We start from the raw sequence: 27,672 nt of genomic DNA, 5'->3' as shown, positions 1-27,672 counted from the left end.
ACCGTTCCGAATTGAAGCCGTCCTCCAATAAAAAGGTATCTACTCGCGCACAATGTACGAAACCCTCCAATGGCAAACTGTAAAGGCAAATTACGTGAAGGAATGTGATATTTGCTTCTCACAATTTTTGTACGTGTTACTCTTACCCATATATCAAGAATGATGATTCCCTGTGCAACGCTCTTCGCGGTTTTTTTCAAGCTGAGCAAAGCTCAAACGGATACCAAAGCAAGTGACAGTCAGCAGTTCAACTGCTTTTGTGGACTAACCCGACTAGTTTGTGATTGAAGTATTGGATTTAGGAGCACATTGGATACGCATGGAGTGTTTGAGCTTTATACTTGTTGTCTTCTGTCAGATGAGATTTAGTTCCTTGAAATATATAAGAGGCTCAGATGGAGCTCTAGAAGGGCCGTACTCTGACGTCTCTAGAGTCTGGAGTGTTGTAAGCACAGAAAAAGAATGCGTGACAGGAACCACACTATTAACTTCCCACTTGTCTTATATCTCTACGGATCCAAAGATGATTGATGCAGTGAAATTACTTTCCAATGTACTGAACAAATGTCCAGCATGTGGTGTTTCTTATTGCAAAATGTAGTGGCAAGCTCGAAGCCGCCTTTCCGCAGATATACAGTGAGCTCAGAATGTAGCAAATCGTATGCCGCCACGTCGTAAAACTTAAGTTTAAATATTTAAACACAAGGCGCCTGATTGTGGATCTGCGGCGAAAGGCAATTATATCCTCTGCTGAAGTAGTTACTGCTCTTACAGGGTTGTAGCTTACGATCTGCATGTAAATGCCCCACTGAAGCACGAGCCCTTCAACTTAAAGGAACGCAACAGTACGAGACATTGTAAAGACCCAGGAACAGCATCGCACGTTTGTTGCTACAGGCGTGAAAAATTCCTGTAGTCTAGTCTTGGGCTTGAAACTTTATGCTACTGGCACTCGTCTAGCTTTTGTGGCCAGGAGGGTGAGGAGTATGAAATCATGGCAGGGGGACTTCTCTAAGCATGACTGGTCGAATGACTGGATTCGTTTTTACGGCCTAGTATGTTCGGCTCCGCTGCCTGTTTCACCAGCCTGTACCACTAACATGTCAAATAGCTGCGTTATTTTTATAAGCGCTTAGCTGCTTACAATGTGTAGAAAAGAATCTGGCACTCCATTCCACTGCGAATTACCTTTAAAGAAACTTAGCTGCCTATTAGAAAAGGTATAGAAAAATGTCTTTAAACTGAAACTCATTTCCTTAAAGGCCTTCAACGCAGAAATATTTGCTCTGAAAGCTTGCGACCAAAAGGATACTTAAGGTACCTTTGTTATCATCGTTTCTGACCTGATAATTATTTAGGAACATTCTCAATCTTCCCGAAGGCCTACACACAATAGATAATTGACCGAGTGGTTTAAAGCCTGAACGGCTTCAACGTATACGTCAATATACTACAGGCCTTCTCCATTTTCATTAATGGCCCTTACTTTGATACAGTAACGTCCTTTAGCATTCCAATATTGCTTATTACAATTAACAATTTCGTAGACTGCATATTGCCGCAATGTTATCTTACTGGCCCCGCCATGTGGCGAGCTCGGGAGACTGGCACGCGTTCGTCTTCGCTTTTGGTGCTCGCCCACCAATCGGTTCCGTGCCTTACCTTGCCGGTGGTTTTACTTAGGTGTAAGTAAACCTGATGAACCAGTTTCACTGGTTTCTGTGACATTTTTGGTGGAGGTGCTGGGTAGATCCTATGTACGAAGAGCCTCTGGCTGCCCTCTATGCCAGTCTACACATCGTGGACACGACACCTGTGCACAAGGTGAGCCGTCGCTTGAGAGGCTTAGCTCCCAAGTGTGGTCCTCTTGTTTCCCCACTGCGAACCGTGGTGACTACAGCGGCAATCCAGACCATTCAGCTTCCCGTGAGTGCCTAGCAGCTGATCTGCCATACTCCACGTATGCCCACGCCGTTCCATGGCGACAAGTTCGAAGACGTTGAGGACTGGCTGACCAGCTACGACCGGTTCGCTGTGTTTAATGCGTGGGACGAGGACCGGAAATTGCAGATTGTTTATTGCGCACTAGAGGATGCCACCAAGATGTGCTTCGAAAACCATGAGGCTACCATTGCCACCTGGCAGGATTTCCGGCGGCAGCTGCACGGAACATTCGGCAACGATGCAAGAAAAGAGATGGACGAACTCGCTCTACAGTCCCGAGCACAGCGGCCTAATGAAAGCGTCGCCATGTTTGTAGAAGAAATGACTCGCCTTTTCAACCGGGCGGATCCGTCCATGTCGGAGGTAAAGAAGGTGCGCCACCTTATGCAAGACGTCAAGGAGCAGCTGTTCGTTGGCCTTGTACGTGACCCTCCACGTACTGTGGCTTATTTTACGAAAGAAGCAACAAGCATCGAGCGTGCCTTGAATCAGCGATTTGTACATTTTGATCGCTCTGCAAACATCGCTGCCGTATACTTCCGCTTGCCAATGGCCGGAAACGACAGGGAAGCCCTTCGCGAACTTATCCGAAGCATCGTGCGTGAAGAGCTGCAAAAGCTGCCCTCTCTCGAACAACATCCACGTGTTGAGGGCATCTCGGATATTGTGCGCGAAGAGCTCCGCCAAGCAGTGCCATCAGTACCGTCACCCCAACCGCCTGCGCCACAAATTATGACGTACAGCGACGTGTTGCGTACCCCTGCGCCTGAACCATCTGCACCCTGCAACCCTGCTCCTCCCGCTCGTCCTCCACCCCAATATCCAGTTTCTACTGGTGTGCCTGAAGCTCTACCACCCGTTCGCAAAGCACACGCGTGGCGCACGCCGAACAATCTGCCTCTGTGCTTTCACTGCGGCGAAGCCGGTCGTGTTCTGCGCCACTGCCCGTACCGTCGGATGGGCTTGCGCGGATTTTCCCCGGATGCCCCTCGGCTGCGCTATGGCGAACGACCTCGGGACATCGACCAATACCTCAGCGACCACGTCCAACCTGCGTCCCTCCAGCGACGCCAGCCCAGGTCACCACCGCCGAGACAGTTTTCCACCAGCCGCCGTTCTTCCTTCAGGCAGTCCCCAAGTCCGCACCGGGAAAACTGGAGACGGCGACCCTCGGGGGTAGGGCCGCCGTCGATGGACACTACGACAAACATCCTCCGCTCACCGATTCGATCACACAGACCGACCTTCGACCCTTCGCTCCGACCAACAGTCCGACCACTTTTCGACGATCGCCGGAGCTTTCCTCCGACGCCCCTAATCGACGCACCGCACGACCAACGAGTCCGACGACCTCCCAACGATCACAGAAGCCTACCTTCGACGCCGCAATTCGACGCAACGAACGACCTGTCAGCCCGACGATCCCTGACACGCCGCACTTTGTCGACGGTGAGCTACATTCCGCCGAGATACCGATCGTCGTTGATAACCACAACACGACTGCCTTTGTAGACACCGGCGCTGATTTTTGCGTTATGAGTCATAGCCTTGCTACCATTCTGTGAAAAGTCCTGACTCCTTGGTACGGAGCCCCGATAAGGACAGCCGGAGGGCATGTGGTAACGCCGCTCGGAGTGTGCGCCGCTCGCGTCGTGATTCACCTCGTAACTTTCGTGTGTTGCTTCGTTGTGCTAGCAGAGCGCTCCAAGGACCTGATTCTCGGCCTTGATTTTCTTAGAGAAAACGACGCAATCATCGACCTCCATGACTTCATGGTGACTTTTTCCACTCACCGCGCAATTTCCGACGACTACACAGGCAGGCCAGTTTTCCGAGTGTGCGACGAGCATGTCACTATACCTCCACGCACCAGCTTGTTTGTTACAGTGCAGTGCGACAACCCCCCCACTTTTCAAGGCCTCGCGGAAACGAACGTGAATTTATCGTTAAGCCTACAAGTCTGTGTCGCTCGGGGGGTCGTTGCGTTGAGAAACAAACGAACTGAGCTGCTTTTAACGAACTTCAGTGCCGAATACCGCCATTTACCGCAAGGTACAGCTATCGCTTATTTTGATGAAGTCAGTGCGCCGTCCGCCCATTGCGCCCTTTCGCTGGCCAACGAGACCCCTCCCGAGAGCACTGGACATACTGTTCAAACTAACGTGAATCCTGCTTTGTCTCCTACCCAGAAACGCCGCTTTCAAGCAATTCTGGACACCTACCGTGACTGCTTTGCCGTCACTTCCAAAGTGAAACAGACGTCAGTAACCAAACATCGAATTATAGTTGATCCCACCGAGCGCCCTATCCGCCAACACCCCTACCGAGTATCGGCGAAAGAACGAGAGGCTATTCGGGCGCGGGTCGATGAAATGCTCCGCGATGATGTGATCCAGCCGTCCAGAAGCCCATGGGCCTCACTAGTTGTGCTGGTCGCTAAAAAGAAGGGAACACTCAGATTCTGCGTCGACTATAGGAGATTTAATATTAACTTGTGTGTTCTACTGAAGTCCCCGGATTCTTGGACGCAACGTTTTGTGGACGACGTCTGGTCTCTTTGAGATTAGCCGTGTAATGCTATCACAATATTAATGTGAGGGAATTGGTTTGGATGATCGAGTCAAGAAGGTGAACGCATTCTGCGTTCTTTTCTGTATACACTGCATACATTACTTACTAAACTTCGTTCTCTGACCAGCAGCAGGCCGCATAGCACTCGCTTCTTTAAACCTTTACCTGTCCGTAAGGATTATTTTCAGCTCTTGTTAACTATCCACTGTATTCGTTATTCGTAAGCAGGGTAGTGAGTAGTGTCGATGTCCCTTAATGCGAGAAGTTTGCTTTCGGTATAAAACAAATTCACGTTAAGTCAGAACTGAGAAAACTGCGAAAGTATATTATATCAGCATAAACTTTGTGCTCTCCAACCAACCTGCTACATATACAACATGTGGACTGTAGAGCACCACTGTACTGCAAAACCAAATACAAATATACAAAACCACAAAAAAATAAAAAGGGACTACCGGCATATTTTGTTATCCGCACAAACCGTGCACTATTCAACCAGCTTTCTCTACATGTATTATATCATTTACATTTAATCAATAGCGAGTCTCTGTACTAACATGCTCTGATATAGCATGCAAGAAACGTTGGCCAGTGTGAGCATGTAAGCTTTAGACACGGCGGTTTTTATCTCTAATTCGTATTTACCTGTTTCTTCTTTTTGTCGAAATTATTTCGGCAGCGCGGTGGTTAAATCTGTGCTTATAGAATACTTTTCAAGTGATAGCTTCCCTACGCGTTATAAAGCCAAGGTCATCATGTGCTTCCGTTGACCTTCAAATAGCTTCGAGATCATGTTGGAACTTAAGCCACACCCACTTTACGTAGCTATGTTCCCACGAAAGGTCTAAGGTCAACTCACGTGAGAGGTAGCTTAATGCGTGTGTAGCTGTGTGGCGCGACACATGATCGCTGACGTCAATCTCGAGAATGTATAGAGGCGTGCCGCGCGCTCGGCCGAAGCTATAGGTTCACACTAGGATTACCCAAAGCGAAACCATAGCCAATTTAATGAAAATTGATATACTGTAAATTCGGTAGAAAAGAAATCAGAACTAATTGAGAGCTATCGGGAGGTCTGCTATGCTGCAACAACACAAGTTAATTGCGGAAAGTAGGCTTCTGGTTCGCCAGTGCGCGGTGGCTTTGGAAGACGTATGACCAGCGAGCGTCTACCCAACACAACACTAGAAAGCCTCTGGCAAAACTTTCTCCTCTTGATCTCCGCTTCTCGGAACGAGAAAAGCAATACTTTTAAATTGGTACCGGTGTCTCGGCGGTGTGCGGAAGGAAGCGGGCGGCGGTATATTTGTGCCCTGCCCTTTCAAACCTCCCGATCAGCGGGCGCATGACATCACATAATTGTGCGTGGTCGTTTTACAGGGCGGACGATTTGTGTTTATATCGCGAATATACACAACAATATCGGGAAAACCGTGGAAGAACACCTCTACAGTTATTAATGTAAAAATAAATTAAAGCGGACACTGCAGCTCCTCCTAAGAACGTGACCCAGTAGCGTAGGCTGCTAACCCACGTATAAAGTACCGCTCTAACCAAGTCGAATGAACGTGCCTGTTTGGTCATGCGGTAAAATGGATGCAAGGGTTCTGGCAGGCTGGTCCTGACGTCACCCCACATAGGAAAATACAAACCCGAGTTGGCAGCTCCTGCCAAACGTAACGTCAGAAAAACCCTTCGTCCAGTCTGTGGGCGGCCATGTCAGCTGGCAGCTACAAACCTGCCAGAGCCATGCTCGTGGTTTTTCGCTCACGAAGCCGACGCCGGCGCCGACGCTAGATTTTCGGTGGATGGGGCCTTTAACGCTGTCGCGTTTAAATTGCTATTTTACTCATAGTTAAACACAAATTATTCGAATACCTCCATACATAAAAGCCACTGTGTTCAGCTTTCGCACCTCAGTTTGGCGCACTACATCTCTTGATATGCGTAATGGAGTTATATGTTTGCCGCGCAGCAATCCGTCGCGGAGTCTGCACCCGACCGCATGGCCTCTAAAGCGGCGGCAGATACTGAGGTATTGGTAGCGAAGAGCCGCGCTAAAGAAGACATCAGCCACGCCATGAAGGGCTTCGGCCGCTCCACCATCGCCAGGGAGGGGACAGGTGCGGTGACGGACAGAAGCGGCTATCTTCGCGAGTCTACTGCGCCAACCAAGAAGGAAGGATTCCAGTCAGGTGACCGTCGTGTGCACGGACACAGAAATACTGTAGTCGGCCACATGTCGAGCACTCCTCCCTTGGCGAAGAGATAACGGCGATAAAGTGATCCCAGCAGGAGCGGCGTAGCATCTTTGTCTAATTACACACATTATCTAAGCTCGAAGACATCTAATGGACACTTTCTGAAAAAGATGCAACTTTGGTGGATTATTTTGGGTCGGCAATTGTTCCCTGCGAACATGCCTCTGATGAGATAATTATCTGGCCATGCCTCCAGCTGCACTTTCTCTAAACGGCAGAGAGTGTTTGCAGCATAGATGCAGTTAAACCTACAGATTCTTCCTCCATCAATGGCGTTAGGAGTACTTCGCTGCTATGCCTGGTTACCTTTACATAATCTTCCCGACGTAAACTTTAGGTGGCAAGTCTTTATACTAGAAGATTCCTGTCGTTGTACCTATTACTTAGTGTGGATCCAAATGTTACATGCTGCACACCACAACCGGTCTCGCTCTCTGCAGTATGTTTTATATTTTGGACCATATAAGCTTGGCCTTTATGGATATTCGAGATAGCGTTGCCTTCCAGTCCACGTATAAAGCATTAAACGAACCCATATGAACGAGCCTGCTTGGCGTAAGGGTTATGTGAATTAAAGGGCGATTTCGATGTCACTCTCCGATGTGAAAGGAGGTGTCCGAGTTGTCAGCTCCTGTCAAATGTAATATCAGCCATCCCTACGTCCAGGCACTGCGCATCCAATGTCAGCTGGCAGCTGTCACAAGGTAGCGTCATTCTATTGATTTTTCAACAGGACACTTAACGCCCTCGCATGAAAATCCCCGAGCTTAAGGTATAGTCAGCAGTAATTGATTGTAGTACATGGTACCTCCATAGTGCAAAGGAGTAAGAAAATGGATTTAGAGCTTTTAACAGCTTTGTAGAAAACTGGAAGTCAGGCACCAGTCATGGTTAGTTTATATATTTGTATGTAAATAGGTGGCCTTTACAGACACACACACAAACAAACACAAGAAATAGAAAGTGAGGGGTGCAAATGGGTGAAGCGATGGAGAAGGTGGAGAGATCGTACAGTGTCGCTAGGCCTGAGCTAACCCCATCCCCGCGGCAAGACGTCCAATGCTCATATTCTTTCCTTTCCTGCACAGCCGTGGCCACACTGCCACAAAGAGCAGTCCCTGAGGACAACTGTGAGCAAAGAAGCTCGTGCGTGTCCATGGTTACTGTATTAAGTTAAAACAGCACGAAGCAGAAGGTAGAACACGGTGTTGGTCTAGAGATCTGCACCGTTTTTAAAAAGCGGGCTCTCACGGACGCTGAACCAGGCCTGGGGATAAAAGTTTATATCCTTAGCTCCTATAATAATACATGGAATCGAAAGTTTTAGATGCAGTTTTCTGATTTCAAATGGCATCTGCAATGTAGGCCATCGGTGCAGAGCAACCATAAACGCTTCTTTAGTGCGTCACAAAACAGCGTTGGCTTTATACATACAACTCGTACTCTACTCTTATTCAACAATGTCAGCCCTCGGCACAACGACGGTAACATATCCGACTCTTTCAATCACTTTTTCGGCCGTATTTGTTTACCGAATGGCTTCATCGCCGACTAATGACTTCTTTTCTTCTGCCAGATGCTTTCTGAACGCATAAATATAATTTCGGAAGCTCCAAAAGTTCCAGGTGTGCCAGACGATTGGTCCTCTTTCCCTGGTGCGAATGCGAAAGCCAGTATAACAGTTATCCCAGTGTTTCTAACGTTTGGATCCACCATGACGAGATGCAGCGCTGTCGATAAGGTAGCATAAATCACTGCAAAGTGCATTCATCTTCATGGCTTGTCTTGCGCTCCAGAAAGAAATGATGCGCATTAGCAGCAAGTAAATAATGCGTGCTGCAAGGTGCTGAAAAGCTGCCTCTGCTGTGGATTCTAGCCTCCATGTTTTCTGCAATGCCTGCTGCAGAGCCCACAGAAGGCACGACACCCGGAAATAAGCCTGCCTACCGGGAGTCCACTGCCGTACAGAAATGGCCTTCGATTGGTGCGCTACCTGCATTCATACTGGTGGTCGGTGTCGGCGCCATCTTAGTGGCGATCGTCCTGGGCGCCTACTTCGCCCTCCGCCGTCGCCACGAGGACGACGAGGCATTGTGCCTGACGCCCGAGTGTAAGGCGGCAGCCGCGTACCTGCACGGGCTGCTCAAGAGGGGTTACCATCCGTGTTCCGACTTCTACAGCCGTGTGTGCGGATCGCTCATTGACCATCACACAGGGTTTCATGAGAGCAGAGTCATGGCTGCACTGAAGGTCATGAACGCCAGCATGTTCGTGCTGGGCGAGACGCTGGAGCCCGAAGACATCCGCCTCGGCAAGCACATCCTCAAGCCCTTGTACAGGAAATGCTTCAGGTGAGGGTTTGAAGGCCACTAATGGTACATACCGTATTTCATGAGGCTTTATGGTTCAGTGCAATCTTGTGTTATCTGGTTGTTGCTGCGTAGATCAAACCTTGTCACCCGATTGCAATGCAAAAAGCGACACCATCGTGACAAATTAGCCGGATGTCATAACCAGTCGACTCCCAGTTATTTCTTCGCTTAAGGTTCACTACCTTTCTTGGTGAGATATATCCGGTTGACCTGCAGTGGAGGTGCGGTGTATAACCGATAAGTGCAAAGCGTAAAGCAACGCGCGGCTCTGTTAGCTGACCTGCAAATACGGACCTCCGTGGATGGGCGGAAGCTCGCTCTGTGCTTCATGAGTAGGAAAATATTGCCTGCTAAGAGAACGTCTGTAGCCGTTGTCATTTCGGTTAGCTCCGCCGCAGAAGCAAGGCCGATATAACTGGTTACATATCGAACTAAAACAATGTCTTATCATCTCGAACTAAAATGTGAACTAACATAAAGAGGAAAAATGGAAATAAAAGACATGAGAGGAAAGAGCGGAAAATATCCTTTCGATGTGAAACCGATGTCAGGCTGTTCGGTGCTTTATATAGCTTGTTTCCTTCGCGAAATTTAATGATGCAACATAATTGACGCACTGCTCACTTGAAGGTCAAGTACCATAATCCGGATCTGGAGTTTGTGTCCTCTGCGTGCTGTAGTTGTTTACAGGTGAGGCCAAAGTACATTAAACATCTTGTGCAGCCAAGAGTCTCGCAACGTTACATACAGAGTAAAATGGGTAGGCCCCTTCCTGCTCGCTTATATTTTTTGTAGTCACCCCACAATGGCATTTCCTCGGTCTCTTGTTCGTAACATTTTATTGTGTTCGGCTGCTGAGGTTAAGCTTGAAAGCTCCCTAAGAGTGAATTGATATTTGGCAGTGCTTTTCTCGAACATGTGCGTCTCTAGGGTGATAACCACGTGAATGGCCCGCATCGCTTTCACTCACGGCAAAATAGCACATAGAAAATCTGCACATCGTTGATGAAGGTGGCTTTGCTAATTGTATTATCATCATCATCATCATAACCAGCCTAACTACCCACTGCAGGGCGAAGGCCTCTCCCATTTTTCTCCACTTAACCCGGCTCTGTGCCAGCTGCATCCACTTGACCCCCGCGAACTTCTTAACCTCATCCGCCCACCTAACTTTCTGCCGCCCCCTGCTACGCTTTCCTTCTCTTGGAATCCAATTTGTTACCCTAAGCGACCATCGGTTATCCTCTCTTCGCACTACATGTCCTGCTCATGCTCATTTCTTCTTCTTAATTTCCACTAGAATGTCGGCAACTTGAGTTATTTCTCTGACCCACTCTGCACGCTTCCTATCGCTTAATGTGTCAGGTAAGGTTTCATTTATTTAATTTATTCTTTCACACGTAAGGCCAACAATTGCGGCGGCTAGGCACTCTATTATGGATGGACGGTATATAGAAGCGTCCCCTTTGGAACGGGGTTGTGACAGTTGCTACCATCCTCAGTCGTTTTTTCTTCCATTTCATTGTTGTTTCCTTTGTTGTTGTGATTGTTGTTATGAATCACTCCATTAATGTTTCATTTTTACGGCATTTCGTTTATACACTTGCAACCTTCTTTCAATTCTCTCGTTTGAGCCACCAATCATCCAATCGCTTTCTGCTATCATCCACCACTGACTAATTCCTCTGATCATTAGCTCTCATCTTGAGGCAGGGAGAGCGGCTGTGCCTGCGCTGAAATGGAGTTGGTTACCATACCACAATCTAGTATAAGATGTTCAACTGTTCACTTCACACTATCTACGTGTCATCTTCTTGGTTAAAATTCGTGTTTTAAGTGCGTTCTTTTAAGGCATTCAGATCTAGATTAAAAGAGAAAGACACTGCTTCTTCAGTAACCATAAACTATTCCTTCTTGCTCTCCCTTTAAAATTCCAATATATTTACACTGCACTTTCTTGCATGGAAATCATTCAAATTTTAATATGTGTTTTAACCCGCTTTTAAAAGTCGTTTATTTCTCCGTTCGTCGGTTCTGCATATATGATTACCGAATAGTTTCCAACTGATTCTTCGTTATATTGGGCCAACGTTTCATCGAACAGGTATTTAAATATTTCAGCTGCCCGCATGTTAGCGTCCCTTTTCCTGAAGTGTTCTCAGGTAATATTTTACTCTGAACTTCCGGTTCTTCAAGATGTGTTTAGCCCACATATTTCCCTGTAATGCCTAGTTTGCGGTTTTGCCATGGGCCCCTGGTTTACAATAACTTAGCTCCGACGTTGGCAGATTGTGACGAGGACAGAATACGATATGCTCCGAAGCAGAGGATACTAGACGCTCTTTCTGTTCCTAGTCGTTGTGTCCGCTGAATTGAGTGAAAGTGCAACGAAATAACGAGATGATCTTTGACGACATATTCTACACTGTGCATCGTACTTAACCGTGTTCTTAGTCTTTTGTTTGTAAAAGATCATGTTTTTTTATAAAAAAATCATTTTGGTACTGTACCCGTGTCTTATTTTAGAATTATAACCTGCCATCATTCGCGATGCAAAACTGCAACGGGAGAAACCGTGTTTCATAGAGGGCGCAGTACAATCTCTAGAACTTCCTCTATAGATCCAAATCTGTCAGTTGTGTCAATTTTTCAGGTGTTTTATCGGTGCCTGCAACCAGATTGATGCTTTTTCCGATATTCCGCCTAAGATCAGTGATTTCTTATTCGTCACATCGGTAAAGCCTACTGCACGAAACGCCCTCTACCTTAAAACTAAAAGGAGTATTCCTGTGCCAGCTGCAGCTACCCTAGCCTACTGCACGAAACGCCCTCTACCTTAAAACTAAAAGCAGTATTCCTGTGCCAGCTGCAGCCACCCTAGCCTACTGCACGAAACGCCCTCTACCTTAAAACTAAAAGGAGTATTCCTGTGCCAGCTGCAGCCACCCTAGCCTACTGCACGAAACGCCCTCTACCTTAAAACTAAAAGCAGTATTCCTGTGCCAGCTGCAGCCACCCTAGCCTACTGCACGAAACGCCCTCTACCTTAAAACTAAAAGCAGTATTCCTGTGCCAGCTGCAGCCACCCTAGCCTACTGCACGAAACGCCCTCTACCTTAAAACTAAAAGGAGTATTCCTGTGCCAGCTGCAGCCACCCTAGCCTACTGCACGAAACGCCCTCTACCTTAAAACTAAAAGGAGTATTCCTGTGCCAGCTGCAGCTACCCTAGCCTACTGCACGAAACGCCCTCTACCTTAAAACTAAAAGCAGTATTCCTGTGCCAGCTGCAGCCACCCTAGCCTACTGCACGAAACGCCCTCTACCTTAAAACTAAAAGCAGTATTCCTGTGCCAGCTGCAGCCACCCTAGCCTACTGCACGAAACGCCCTCTACCTTAAAACTAAAAGGAGTATTCCTGTGCCAGCTGCAGCCACCCTAGCCTACTGCACGAAACGCCCTCTACCTTAAAACTAAAAGGAGTATTCCTGTGCCAGCTGCAGCCACCCTGTCATGAAAAATTCCCACCTCACTTCACCGTTACCGCTGCACATACAAACAACTGTCCAAGTTCAGCTAGTTAAACTTGCTAAATCTTCTGCACCTTCAGTCTGGTTCCACATTTGTTGCAGTAAGTCATTGGAATTTACGCTTAAAACTTAATGCGCTTAAACAAAGGCAACTGCGCTAAGGATGAAGAAATCAATAACATATCTATGAAGAAATTCTTATTGAATACCTTGCTGTGAAAGAAAGACGAGTGGAACGGCGTTCAATGCACGCGTAACAAGAACACTGTTCCGGTCATATTTCGGTTATGATGCGAAACGCTTTAAATGTAAGGCCTCCTTGCAAGCTCAAGTCCAGAACCACCCACAACTACCCTCTAGATAGATTACGTGAAGAGCTTTTAACTGGTACTTACGGTGGAATCGAAACACTTATATGAACCGATACCAAAATGTACGAAGGCGAGGAAACGTCATAGGGATGTTCGTGAGACTGAACAAAATGAATTGTAGACTATTTACTGGGTGTAGGAAAGAAAAATCATATATTCTATTAAACTTATAACAATACCGTTCGAACAATATATTGGATTTAACACCGGGTCATCACGACACCGTCTGCAGTTCATGTTTTCTGTGGTAAATTAACTGCTTTTAACAATGCAGTGATTACTGGCGCATTATCTATTACAGCAAATAGGTTGATCAATAACAGCAACCCTAAAAGTGTCAAAGACAAGGAAACACTACAACCACATCAACCAAACAGCCCTCGCAATGCGAAAGCGCGCACGAGTAGCTGGCGTAGCGTACCGATGGATCGACCCCGGGGTTTTAAAGGTCACGTGACCATGCATGCAAGTGTCATGTGCGCCGGGGAATCTTACATGTAAAAGCGGCCAACTTCATCCGTTACTGAGGTACACGAGCCTTGCGAGCATGGATTTCTTTTCCCCTTCCGCCATCAATGTTCTCTCGGTCATGCTCGGTCTTGGAGGGGCTTTGGGTCCTGTTAGTGCTTCGGATTGCATCCGAAAAATGGGCTTCATTCGGATTTCTAGTGACACCAAGAGGCTCGAGGCTTCACTTCATGTAACGATGGCGACAGCGTGTCGATACTAAAACTCTTGCATGAAGCTATGCAGTCGTGAAAATGAACATTTCTGCGATCACAGCTGTCACTGGTGCTCATACTGACGACGAGCAGGAACCTAAGCAAAATACATCTCAGATGCGATAAAACCCTAACGGAATATTTTTCCTCAAGGTTCCGCACTCAGGCATATATATTTAGGCAGTAATTAAGCGCTCTATTGAGAGATGAGAACGGAATACCCCGTGAATCAATCAAAACTGCTGTGCATTTTTTCTTGCAATGAAATGGCCATTGCAACTTACTTTACTGTCATTAGATGCTTAATTTGTCAGTTATTTGATTTTGGGCATAACCTGCTGGAACAAGGTATGAGGCGCATCCTCGGCTAGCCTCTGCCATTTCCTCTACCACCTGCGTATCTCCTTACCTTGTGTAATATGCCCTAAACCCTCTACTTCGCTGGGTCATACCCTTTTCTCTGTCTTAATATGTCATTCAATCACTCCATTATGGATACCCCTCGCTTTCACGAGACGGAAGTGGCGATCATGCATAGCCTCAAACCAGCTGGACTTGGCAGCTTTGTGACCGATGTCATCGGTGATTATAGGTTTATTAGGGTATATTGACTCTTGCTCTACTACGCCGCAGGTACATGTCCGCCGACACCGATCTACGGAAAGATTTCACGCAGGCCGAGCAGGTGATCAGTATTAGGGAGCTGGTGAACGCGACGTCTTTCGCTGGCATCGTGCGCTACCTGGTGCGCACAGCCCTGCGCATAGGCAGCTTCACTCTCTTCGACGTGCGATTCGTGCGCATGGGAAAACGGAACCTGCTTCAACTGCGGCGCGGATACTCGTTGCGCGGCAAGCTGGGCACTCCCGCCGAGACCAAAGACGTCAACTTTCGCATCACCAAGCTCCTGAACGTCTGGCTGGGAAGGGAGGATGTCAACACCGAGACGGCGACCTTGCTGAGGCTCGACTACGAGGCATGTATCATCATCATCAACATCAACATTATCGTCATAATCATCGTCATCATCATCATCAGCCTGACTATACCCACTGCAGGGCGAAGGCCTCTCCCATATTTCTCCACTTAATCCGGTTCTGTGCTAGCTGCATCCACTTGACCCCTGCGAACTTCTTAACCTCATCGAAGGTTGACGACTGGGCAAGTTAGAGCCTTGTCCTGTCCTCTTCTTTCCTGTGTCTCGTCCTTTGGCTGGTTAAGTATGAAGTATTAACCTCGTCCGCCCACCTAACTTTCTGCCGCCCCCTGCTACGCTTTCCTTCCCTTCGAATCCAGTTTGTTACCCTAAGCGACCATCGGTTATCCTCTCTTCGCCCTACATGTCCTGCCAATGCCCATTTCTTCTTAATTTCCACTAGAATGTCGGTAACTTGCGTTATTTCTCTGACCCACTCTGCACGCATCCTATCTTTTAATGTTTCCCCTACCATTTTTCGTTCCATAGCCCTCTGGGTTGTCCTCCACTTAAGGACGAGGCATGTATACACGAGTGAACTACTCCTTTACCTCCTCCTTTCTGCTGAATGCAACAGTGGAGGGGAGTGATTACAGCCAGACCCTTACCTATAGACAATAATCTACGTACATCCATTGTTTGTGTAAACTGTATGCAACTATATATGCCTCCTAACTTCCATAGCAACCATTTCGACTTAGCCTTTGCCCCTAGCCGATGGGATGCCACTCCGCGCCAGACAACTGAGCCTTTGATATCTTTTGCTGGATTGCACGTTTCTAGGTAGCCGTTTTCTTATTCAGCTCCTATGGCATGCTAAGGGCTAAAGGCTGTGAGAAATGAGAACGTCGCCGATTTTTACCGCGATTCACTATTTTTGGTCATTATGACTGTGTGTGGGTGGCTTTTGTTAACGCGCTGCAAGAAGACATGTTTTTCCAATTTATCCGAACCTCCTTCCTGTGGCGAAAGTTCTACCTCCCTGCATTGGGCTCCCCTTGCCTAGAGGGGCAGCCTGTCGCTCCATCCCGTCGAAGAGGGAGCAGTAGTACCAAGGTTAGGGTAGCCGCTAAGTTATTACTAAATGTGACACAGCGGTGTTCTCAACGTTCTGCCCGTGACATCGTCGTGCTTAAACCACAGGCAACATGTACGTATTACTACGAAAGCACTAATCCGGAGTCTGCTGTGTCAAGGAACTTCTTGTCTTGTTTTGGGGGCCGTGACCGTGCTAGAGCAATGCTCGTGCATATAAACAACACATCAAAACATCAATGGATAATCGTGCTACTCCGTCAATACAGGATAGTCATTTATGCTGATTGCTTGACCTTTCACATTTGACGTTACTATTCCAAGGAAAATGTTGCTTTACTTGTGGAACGATGCCTGTGCTTAAGCCGAAGCCGTGGATTGCAACGATACAAACAGCAGATATGCCGTAAAGAATTACCGGTTGTTTTTCAGGTATCGAAGGGCAATTTGTAGTTATTTTTGAGGTGATATTGAATACAGGTGAGGTGAATACTGGAAGGTGATTGCATGAACAGCCAGCAGAAAATATTTTTGCGGTTTGATAATTACTGTGTGGATGTATAAGAGCGTTCCCTTTCATAACTGAATAATTGTAATCTAGCGTCACTACCCACCTCGGCTTTATTTATTGAAGGAAAGGAGTTCATTTTCTCGAATAAAACCCATAAAATTGACCTCTACTTTAAGGCTATGATTTCCGAAGGCTGCGCCTGGCGGCACTGATTTCGGAATACCTGCAGAAGTACCTTTCATTCTGACGTTTGATAATCCTTTCGTAACAAAAAATTCAGATGTGGTGGGAAGTTCCTGAAGCAAGAAAGCCCATTTCTGAAGGAAAGAAAGTACGTTTCTTCAGAGTTTGTCTAATTACAACCGACGTGTGTAGGCTGGCGATGAAGTGTATACACTGTTACGGACGAGGAAGGAGGAAGAAGCGGGCAGTGTTCAAGGACAGTGAAAGGAACAGAAGTATGACGACCGGCGATTGACACACGAGCTGTACACATTCCAACGACAGCAGAAGTACCACCATCAGCGACACAGACAACAGCAGAGGGAGTGGGAGTGAGCACTTTCCGTAGGCGATGGCAGAAACAGGCATTCATAACGGAGATGTTCTCTCTCGTGTCAATCAGAGCTGCAACAGTGCTCTCGTCCACGTTGACGCTAAGCATGTTCCGTCGGGCCTGAAGAGTTGGAGGGTTTTCGGATCGGGTCGTGAGAGCAGCATCACCTCCAGACGCTGCTATCATCAGTTTTCCGAACGACATTGAGCATACGGGTCAGGAGATGACGGGGGGCGAGATCAGGGCGACGGAGAACGTGTGCGATAGGGCGGCGACAAACGTTTGGTGGGCAGAGTCTGAGCGTCTGAGCTTGAGAATTGTTGGCAGAGGGCGATGAAGAGCGGCGGGAATAGGCGTAATTCGTGTAGCGACGGTAAGTCGATGGCAGACAAGTGGATGGTGAACGTACAAGTACGTATCAAGCGCATAGCACATGCATATGCTCGGAGGTTTCACAGGTTGTCAGTAATATTTTTTTGCCCAGGTGTACAGTCATATTAAAACGAAGATTGGAGTATTAATACACGTTCCAAATTTGTAGATGGATTTCTATCGTTGGTTACAGGGGAAACTTGAACAGAAGAAGTAATGACATTTTAATAGTTTTTCAAGACTGTGCTAAATGATTGTCAACTTTTGACTTGCGTACGAAAAATGGTCTCTAGTTTTTCAGTATTTACGCTGGAAGTTGACTTTAAGGGAGAACACGATCGCTGGACATGTTCCCCAATGTCCTAAACATCAGTGCAGAGGTTCGCATTGACAAACTCAGAACTATTAAAGACTGGAATCGCGATAATCAGAATGCATTCAAGCCTGACAAATTCATGTGATCCCTGCATAGCGGATTTCGATAGCCTGCAGGTATGTATACTTATAGATTAAAAGCCGCACGGTTATCGAAAGTGATGATTGAAGCTTGAGAAAAAGCTTGTGAAAGCAGTGAGTGGAGATTCCTCAAATGGAAGATATCAAGTAAACGTAATAAAAACGTTCATCAATACCATACGTTTATCGAATTACTCGTAACTGAGAACGCTTGCGGGACGGTTTAACGTAAACGCGTTTTTTTTTTTTTTGCACCGCAGAAATCGCGAGCCTCGAGGAACGATAAGAAACCGCCGTAACGACGTAACAAATAACATCTCATTTCACTGCCCAGTATGTCATAAATCTTGTAGAATGCACATTTTCAATAATTTTTACATGACCTCCCTCTTTCGTACAGTAAAGTTTATATTTTACTACCAGAGCCGGCTTATCAATATGCGGCTTTACTTTAGGTTGATCCTGGAATCAGGGTAAACCAATCTGAACGTGCACTCCCGAGGTGAAAGTAAGAAAACCAACGCCGCGCAGAGGCACATTTCGTTGCACCATCAAAATACAACTACAAGGGAGTCAATGGATTCATATCATATTAGAAAAAAGACAAGAGAGCATAAGTCGGTCGTAGATATTGAAGGTCAGTATAAAGATTGCTTTCCTTGGCAATGTTTGATATGATTGCACCTTTATGCATTCGTTTTCATTCTAAGCTTTAAAGTTTCTCGGTTATTATGCTATAGCTTTGTATGAATTTTGGTCATGTACCTATGAAGTTATTTCTGGTGTGCTATAAGCATTTGTGTGGTCACGTAGTGGTTAGCTCGGAGCATATTTTTATGAATTAAACGTAGTCGTGAGTCTGTTCTCGCCTGCGTGGTATTCCGTGCTTTTCCTTCCTTATGTACTGTATTCCAGCTCAAATTAAATAGATAGGCAAGCATAGTCATAGCATTGTGCCTATAAATGATAGCAATGGTGTGGTTTGGTGCGGGTTTTGGTGTTTAATGTCCCAAATCAACTCAGGCTTTAAGATACGCCGTAGTCTATGGAGTCGGAAATTTCGGCTAGTTGGGGTTCTTTAACGTGCACCGGCATCGCACAGCCACATGCCTCTTGCTTTTCACCTCCACTGAAGAGGGGCCGCGGCGGCCGTAATTCGATCTCGTATGTTTGGGCATAGCAGTCGCGCGTCCTAACCAATGCACAACCGCGACGGGGCTGATAGCCATTTCCATTCGTTACTTTAAACGGACCATAGTCTTTGACCTTGACCGCTGGTCCTGAGAGTAAGAGTGAAATCGTATTTCATGCTGGCATCGTTGTCGAGGCAACGATAAATTCCGCAGCACGGCGCTGTAGTCGCACTGCCAATCGTTACAAGCAGATTTAGTTATGACAACTGTGCCGTTTCAGCCAGTCACGCGAAGGTAGGCGACAGCAGAGAAAAACTTGTACCATATGCATTTCCCACACTATTAGAATTTTAGGTAGAATGCCGAGAATTCCTTCTTGGTTTTCGACTGTCGGCAATAAAGAAGAGCACCGCCTTGAGTATGTTACGGGGAAACTCGAAAGCCTGTCGAAGATAACCCGCCACAAGAAGGCATTGTGACCAATTTGACAGCCGACTTGCCGAATAAGAATTTAGTTAAGAAATCGGAAATATGCTGATAACTCGACGAAGCTTAGGATGAAATGTGTGCAATAAATAATAGCTATTATTAGCTTCGCAAGCTATTTGCAGCACTACGAAAGCTGAGATCGATCTGGGCCAATAAGGATAGCACGCATTGCATGACTGTGTTCCTACGCGCCTATCGCTGCCGACGGCACAGAAGATTACGAGCGCAACCATGCAGTGCGCACGACCTTCATTTGCCTAGGTGACCCATACTTTTCGTAGTGCTGCAAACAGCTTTTGAAAGGAGTATATACTTATGGCGTCTCGAATCTGAGGGCGGCACAGCACGACCAATCTCTTCTTATATTATGGCTGGGGCTATTAAGTCATAGAAATGAATTTGAGGAAGGGGAAAATTGGTGAAGGCGGCACGCAAACCAATTGCACAGCAGTCGGGTGCCCGTGGCGTCGGTTGAGCCGTTTTGCAACGGCGTACGTGAGCAAGCTGAGCTGTATCTCAGTCTTGTATGCGGTACGAAATGAATCTTCGGGCAGAATACAATAGCCGGCTAGAACAGCATTAGGGGCCCAGCTTGGCTAGTGCAAGTAAACAAGGGCCATTCAAATTGGGGTCAATGATTTATTTTCCCGCTGCCAGAGCTACAGAAGCGCACAACTCTGTTGCGAAAGATACCTTAGCTGCCGCCTCTGAACGCGAACGTGTCCGGTCTTCAGGCCAGAGAACGAGGCGGTTGACAGTAGTGGGAAGTTATTGATAGGTGTAGCAAAATAAGGAGCAGCTCAACCATGTCGATGATCATGAAATCAGTGGCGATAAGCGGAAGAATGTTGTGTAAGGCCTTGTCCGCGCCGGGCTAGCCGGAGGAGGGACTTGAGAGACACGAGAGGGTCCAGACCATTATCGTTGCTAAGTCAGTCGTAAGGCGGTGAACGACTTGACCGACGGTGTGGAAGATTTCACAGAGGGCGGGGAATAATTGAAAATTGAAATTAAAAAAAAATGCATTTCCAGTAATATACAGAAAATGGGCCTCGGGCGAAAAGCTACAGCGATAGCTTGAGAGATGCCCGAGGCCAATATTACCTGTTGGTGATGTATTAGTACATCAACAATGCATAATGATTTGGCCCAAAGAGGGTCGAAGGGGAGCATAGAATGAGAGAACACGGGACGAATGTTTTCACTGTTGCTGTGTTCTCTTGCCCAGTATGAAAGGCTTAAAATTAAAGAAAGCTTCATTAGCTCCAGAAAACTAAGTAGTACATTTAGGTACTGAGAGGGAATGCAGAAGGATACATGGAATAATAAGGAAACTGGATCTAGTGCTGCTCAATAGAAGAGCATTTACATAACTTTCTCGCGTGGTGTATTTGAAAAGAATAGATAAAAAGCAGATATGCGAAGGTAAATCTAACCAGTCCCGTGTCTCAACAAAGCAGTGTTTTCAGATGTTTCAGCGTTACTTCTTCCTATTCTGCTTCACAGCCATATGTTCTATTCTCTCTCTTATTCTGTGCAGGTGACAAAATTATTCAGAAAGAGTGCGCCGCAAGTTCTCAAGACTTTGCAGGACGTCACGTCAGGTATGATGAACCTGACATCCGCCGAGTGGACTGCGGCTGTGAACGACGCGCACGCCGAGCAAGATCTCAAGCTGAAGCCGTCGGATATGGTGGTCGATACCGACATGGCTTCCGTCCACGAGGCCTCGAGCTTCCTGGTGGGCGAGGGCGTCCAGGTCACAGCCTTCTACTTGGCCACCAACCTCGCGGCCGACTTGATGTTCCTCGTCCATACAAAGCTGGCAAGTCTGCTCTCAAGCTGTCTAGGCAGCATTCGTTTGGGGCGGCTTTCGGAATGGTCTGCGGCGTGACGTCAGGGCAGTAAATATGGATGCATTGGATCCTTTATGACGCCTTGACATCACGTGACCATGTTGGACACATGCCGACAGTCATTGGAGGATTGTTTACGAAAACATGGGGGTTAGTTTACTTTGGCATAGGATATATGTCTGTGATCATAAGGGCGCCTGATTTCTGCCTCACCGATGTCGACTGGCTTTATGCAAGCACTCGTACTATGTGACTGTAGCGGTAAAAGCCAGCTGTACTATAATGATGTTAATTGCATCGTTCAGCGTTTATTATGGCCTCATACGGCATAAATGAGCTCTATCTCCTTTTTAGAGGCAGTGTGTTTTCTCAAGATTAGAGATAGTACGGTGGCACAAGTGCGGATGTTTCTGACCCCTGAATATAATTTTTTTGGCAGATGGTAGATGATTAGGTAAGTTTATTTAATTAATTATGTAGGATTTAGTAGACGCCGGAGACCACTTCACTGCTTGTACCACCATGATACTACGTGCTTACACAAGGCCAGAATGATCTTACTCGCGAAAAGAATTTGCAATATATGTACCCTCAGCACTCTACCGATGAAACGTGTAATTTCTTCACTTTGTAATTCCTTGTCTCTCATATTGCTGCACCCAGAACAGACTGCCGCTGTTAGCTTGTTTCATTACATAAAAAAAATAAAAACTGCACTATATGTCAAATATTTACTTCGCAAAATGATTTCTTAAAACTGGCTGACAGGAAATTAGTAAGAAAAGTATATCTGCGTGAACACGGCGCAGTGAGCCGTTTCTTGGGTTACAGAAGTCATGCAAGCAGCGAAAACGCTTTACTGAAATCATCTTACGGGGTCTTGGCAGTAAGAGACTCATCTCAGGCATAACTTGATACGAAACAACTCAATTCTTTTTGTGAACCATATGGTTAAGTAGATATATTTAGTAAGCCATTTTTGCTTTTCATACAGAAAAAAAAAACAAAGGTGTCCCAACGTATTTTATGAACAGAGAACCTACTCTCCATCGCAGTTTACATTTAGAAAATGTTCTGTTGTCAACCTAATTATAGCGAGGTATTAGATTCATACAAAAAACAAATGGCTCCCCCGCTTTGCTTGCTGTGGCTCATGCGAAGCAATCGTAGCAATCTAAGTGGTATCCGCTGCTGACGTTATCTGCGCTATATGATGTAGAATGCGGCAAATCGGGCTGCACCGCAGGTTCCCGCGCAGCATGAGATCGGGAATTTTCAAAAATATCTGGTAAGACATCATCTCACGTTATGGATTTTTAGCCAGCATACGCGGTAAGTGGTATTTATTTTTTCGCAGAATACACGGTGGCTAATGGTCGCTTTGTGAAAAATACTTTCGAGTAGCTTTAACATTCAGTAGTCCGTAAACAAAACAATGAGAACTTACAGACCCTATTCTGACACATGATAGCCTCCACTGCTTATGCACCACAAATATCCAAAACATATACACACGCACAGAGAGAGAGACATAGACACGTACACAAAAGCCAGACAGAGAGAATACCCAAGAACACAGACGCACGTGTATACACACAAAGGCACACTCAGAAACACACACACGAATACATAGGCGCGCGCACGCACACATTATCGGTTAAATAATTGTAGCTCATGACCGTTGCCAGTGCTTTGCTTTGGTACGGCTTCAATGGGCGCGCGTCTGGACTTCATCGCACAGCGACAGCCAGGCAGATTCCGCTACGTACCCTCTGGATGAGCAGCACAGCACTCGATGGGCGCTCTAGACGGTCTCTCACGGCAAGCCGCAAAGCTTCTTCTTATGCAGGCCACCAAAACGGTGCGACTTCATTTGCCCAATCCAGTGGCAGCAGTTGGCGGGTACAATAGCGAGCGCGCCGGTTTCCCGCTTCGAATTTACTGCGGCGCGAGGGGGAAAGGAGGGGCGCCACTGTCGGCAGTGGCATCACTGAGTCTAGGGCGCCTGAACGGACAGAGTAAATATCGTCCACAGCTACCCAAGTCGCAGTTCATTCATTAATGTTGCAGCTGACGCGACCAGCTTATAGCCGAAGACTTGCATCCAAGTAAACATTTATTTTTCTACATAAAACTAAAACCGTTTTAGTTTAGCAATGCCGTATTCGTGCGCCAGCCAAGAACTAAGTGAGTGCGCTTACAGAACACACACCTACATCATTCAATGGCAGAGCGAACGATGCATTACAAGTGCTTCCTAATAGGCTGGATGGCGCGGTGGTGTGCTTGGAGAACCCAGTAATAAAACTGCGGATTTGAGACCTCATTTTGGAGGACCAATGGACGTGTAAAATAATCTTTGTGGTACTTACAATCGCTCTTCTACTCTGAACCAGGACACCTCCGCGAACCGGTTGCAGCAGTCGGGCTTCTGTATGTTCCTCGTGCGCAAGTGCCTGGTCCTCACCTGGCCCGTCCTGGCCGCCCAGATACTGCTGAGAGGGACGAGCAGCGTACAGGTTCTCCACAGCCTCTACTCTGGCTTGAAGGTGGCCACCAAGGTTAGTGACTAGGCGGCGAAAGCTAATAATAGGGCTACAGGTTCCTCGACGCGGTGCAATGAGTTGAGTGATTAAGCGCTCCTGTCTGAACACGAGATACGCACTAACGTTCTGAGCTTGACGCTCTGTGCACAGTTTGAGATGGCCGGCCTATAAACGAAATTCATTATTGTAAACATTGCGCATGGCGTTTGTAACCCTGAAACTTCTCAGATTTTTCATAATGAATCATGAACCACCTATCCAGTAGTTTAGACTTTAATCTCTTAATTCCTTTTCTATGTATATTGTAACAGTTGTTACACAGAAAGACTACTGTGGCCACTGAGCGAGGGCACCGAGAGAGCTGAACCAGCGAACGAGGGCACCAGGCATGGGGACCACACTTCAACGTCGTCTACTTCGTCCAATTGCGCTCCTTATACCGCTCATGCACGTGTCACTGCCCCCTCCTCTGGAATATCGCCCCGATTCGGTGTTGTCGTTAGACAAAAGAGTGGGTGAAAAAAGCATTGAAGAGCTGCGCCACGAGTCTGGCATCACAGAATAGACTACATGCAGCCTGAAAGTCAGTCGGGGGTTCGCTCGTAGTATGGCTTAATTCGCACCACATGCACAACGTCACTGCGCTTGCTGTTGCGCAACGAATGAGCTGGCGAAGCTGGTGCAACGTTACGTCTCCGAGGCGGCGGACAACAAGGTAAGGGCGGAAGTAGCGGCGCAGTAACTTTTCGGGCAGCCCGCGGCGACGAACGGGCGTCCAGATCTGCACATAGTCGCCCGGGTTGTAGGTAACGTAGCGGCGTCAGAGGTTGTAGCCGCCAGCGTCGATGTGCTGCTGACGGTGACTACGGTGTGTGGCCAGTTGCCGCGCTTCTTCCGTGCGCTGAACAAAATGGCGAAATCGACGTCAAGATCAGTCTCACTGTCAGGGGGGTCCATGGGTAGCATAGCATCCAGAGCTACAGAGCTAGGGGTGGTGACCTGGCGACCGAAGACTAATTCGAACGGAGTGAACCGCGTCATTTCTTGCTGCGCGGTATTATACGCGAATGTTGCGTATGGAACAATTTGGTCGCATGTTTTGTGCTCAGCATCAACATACATGGAAAGCATGTCGGTCAAGGTAGGTCGTGTTGAGGCATTCCGCCAAGCCATTTGTCTGTGGGTGGTTGTACGTCTATGGCTGGAGTACGTTAGCTTCAATACATCCTGAGTGAAGCGGGCCGTAAATGCAGCTCCATGCTCGGTAACGATAGCTGCAGGAGCGCCATTACGCAAGACGATGTCGTGGAACAAGAATTCGGCGACTTCAGCAGCAGTACCGCTTGCAAGTGACGCGGTTTCAGCATACCGTGTCATGTAATCTGTCGCGACCACAATACACCGTTTTCCAGTGGACGACTTTGGAAAAGGGCCGAGGAGATCTACGCCAATTCGCTGAGAAGGGGTCTTTGGGGGTGCTATGGGCTGCAGAAACCCAGCTGGTCTCAGAGGGGGAGATTTGCGCTGTTGACAATCGCGGCAGGTCGCTACGTATTTACGCACTGATGGTAGTAAATTGGGCCAGTAGTACTTCAGCCGAATCATTGCCAGTGTGCAATTCACCCACAAGTGGCCGGCAGATATTTCATCATGACAAGCGCTCAAGATTTCGGGCTGTAACTGCGATGGCACAACAAGCAGAAACATCTCCCTGGTGTTGTCGAAGTTGCACTTGTAGAGCACTCCACGCCGCAGAGTGAAGGACTGCAGCCCACGACGAAACAAACGGGTACACTAGCATTTGCACCCTCCAGGTACTCAATGAGTGGTGACAACTCAGAGTCGATCCGTTGAAGCTGCACCATACGGGAAACGCTAACGGCACAAAGAATAGGTCAATCCTCGATGATATCTAGCGTAGCGGGTTTCACGGGCGCTCGAGATAAACAGGTTGTGTCTTGGTGCTGCCGGCCCGACTTATAGACGACTGTCACGTCGTACTCCTGTAACCAGAGGCTCCACCTGGCCAACTGCCCAGAAGGATCTTTAATGCTGGCTAGCCAGCATAGCGAGTGATGATCACTGACAACACGAAATGGTCACCCGTAGATGTACGGTCGGAACTTACTCAGAGCCCAGATGACGGCAAGACATTCTTTTCTGTCGTCGAATAGTTCCTTTCTGAACCAGAAAGTGTACAGCTCGCGTAGGCGATAACTCGTTCTGCCCCGTCCTGCCGATGTATGAGGATCGCTCCGAGGCCGACATTGCTGGCGTCAGGGTGGATATCCCTGTTTGCATTCTCGTCAAAATGAGCTAGTATTGGTGGAATTTCCAGGCGGCGGCGGAGTTCCATAAAGACTTCATCTTGGGCACTCCCCCATAACAAGGGTGTGTCGCCTCGAGTCAAGGCTGTCAATGGCTCAGTTAGGCGAGAAAATATTTTAACAAAGCGGCGGTAATAGGAAACAGAGGTTCAGAAAACGTCGGAGGGCCTTTTATTCGGTTGGTCGTGGGACACTGGAGACAGCGGAAGTCTTCTTGGGGTGTGGGAAATAACCTTGTGCTGACCACATTTCCCAAGAAACGGAGCTCCTCGAAGGCGAAATAACATTTGTCTGGCTTGATAGTTGTTTGCTCAGACTGGAGAGCTTGAAGGACAATGCGCAATCGCTGCAAGTCTTGTTCGAAGCTAGACGAAATGATTACCACGTCGTCCAGGTACACAAGGCACGACTGCAACTTCAGACTAGCTAAGACAATGCCCATCATGCGTTGAAACGTGGCCGGCGCAGGGCAAAACACAAACGGGAGCACCTTAAATTCGTAAAACCATCGGGCGTCATGACAGCCGTTTTCTCGTGGTCTCGCTCGTCCACTTCGAGCTGCGAATATCCGCTTTTCATATATTAGGAAGAGAAGAACTTGGCGTCTTGGAGTCGGTCAAGCGCATCATCGATTCTGGGGAGTGGGTACACGTCCTTTTTAGTAACATTATTCAGTTTCCTGAAATCAACGCAGAATCGTAACGTGTTGTCTTTCTTTTTCACCAGGACGACCGGCGACGCCCACGGAATTGTTGATGGCTGTATAACATCTTCTGCAAGCATTTCATCGACTTTCGTTCTAATAGCCTCCCGCTTTTTAGGCGAAACACGGTATGGACGCTGACAAACTGGTGGCATGGCCGAATCGATGATGATGCAATGCTGGCTACCGGTGTACGTCCGACCTTTGAGCTCGTCGCGAAGCAATCTTTAAAATCAAGTAGCAGGTACGATAGAATGGTCTTTTGATGAGGTGACAAACCCGGGTCGATTGTAACCTTTTGAAGGGCGCTACGTGGTACGGCATCGTCGTGAAGATTCATCTCTACGGGGCACAGATTCGGCAACCCATCCACATCGTGGAGGAAGGTGACAGCCATTCCCTTGGCGAAGTTCTGAATTTCATTGGTGAAATTCGTCAGGAAAACTGTCGCGCAGCCATCATTCACGTCGACAAGAACGCGCGCAATAGCCACTCCCTTCTTGAGCAACAGCGAAGGGTTATTGTCCGCAACACCTTCGTAGTCGTGAAACCAGTCGTTCCTCACTAACACCAGCACACTGGATTGTGGTGGCAGCATTATGTCGTCTTCGACAATACTCAGAGCGTTGACTCCCGGGTCTTCTGTGTCGCTGTGCGCCACGGCTTGCTTTGTCAAAAATGCAACTTGCACCTCGTGTAGGTCGATCACAGCACCGTTTGCCTGTAGAAAGTTGTCGAGGCCCAAGATCAAATCCCTCGAACACTCGCTCAAGATGACGAATTCACCGATGTAGACGAAACCACGGATGCCGATTCGAGATGTGCACCTTCCGGCCGCGCTAATGAGGTGACCTTCAGCCGTGCGAATTCTAGGGCCCAACTATGGCGTAAAAACTTTGCTCAAGTTCTGGGCGAGGACGTGGCTGATCACCGAATAATCTG

The sequence above is a fragment of the Amblyomma maculatum genome, chromosome 10 (genome assembly GCF_055883805.1).
Source record: "Amblyomma maculatum isolate TAMU_Amacu chromosome 10, ASM5588380v1, whole genome shotgun sequence".
Classification (NCBI taxonomy): Eukaryota; Metazoa; Arthropoda; class Arachnida; order Ixodida; family Ixodidae; genus Amblyomma; species Amblyomma maculatum.
Note: the sequence above shows the minus strand (reverse complement) of the source record.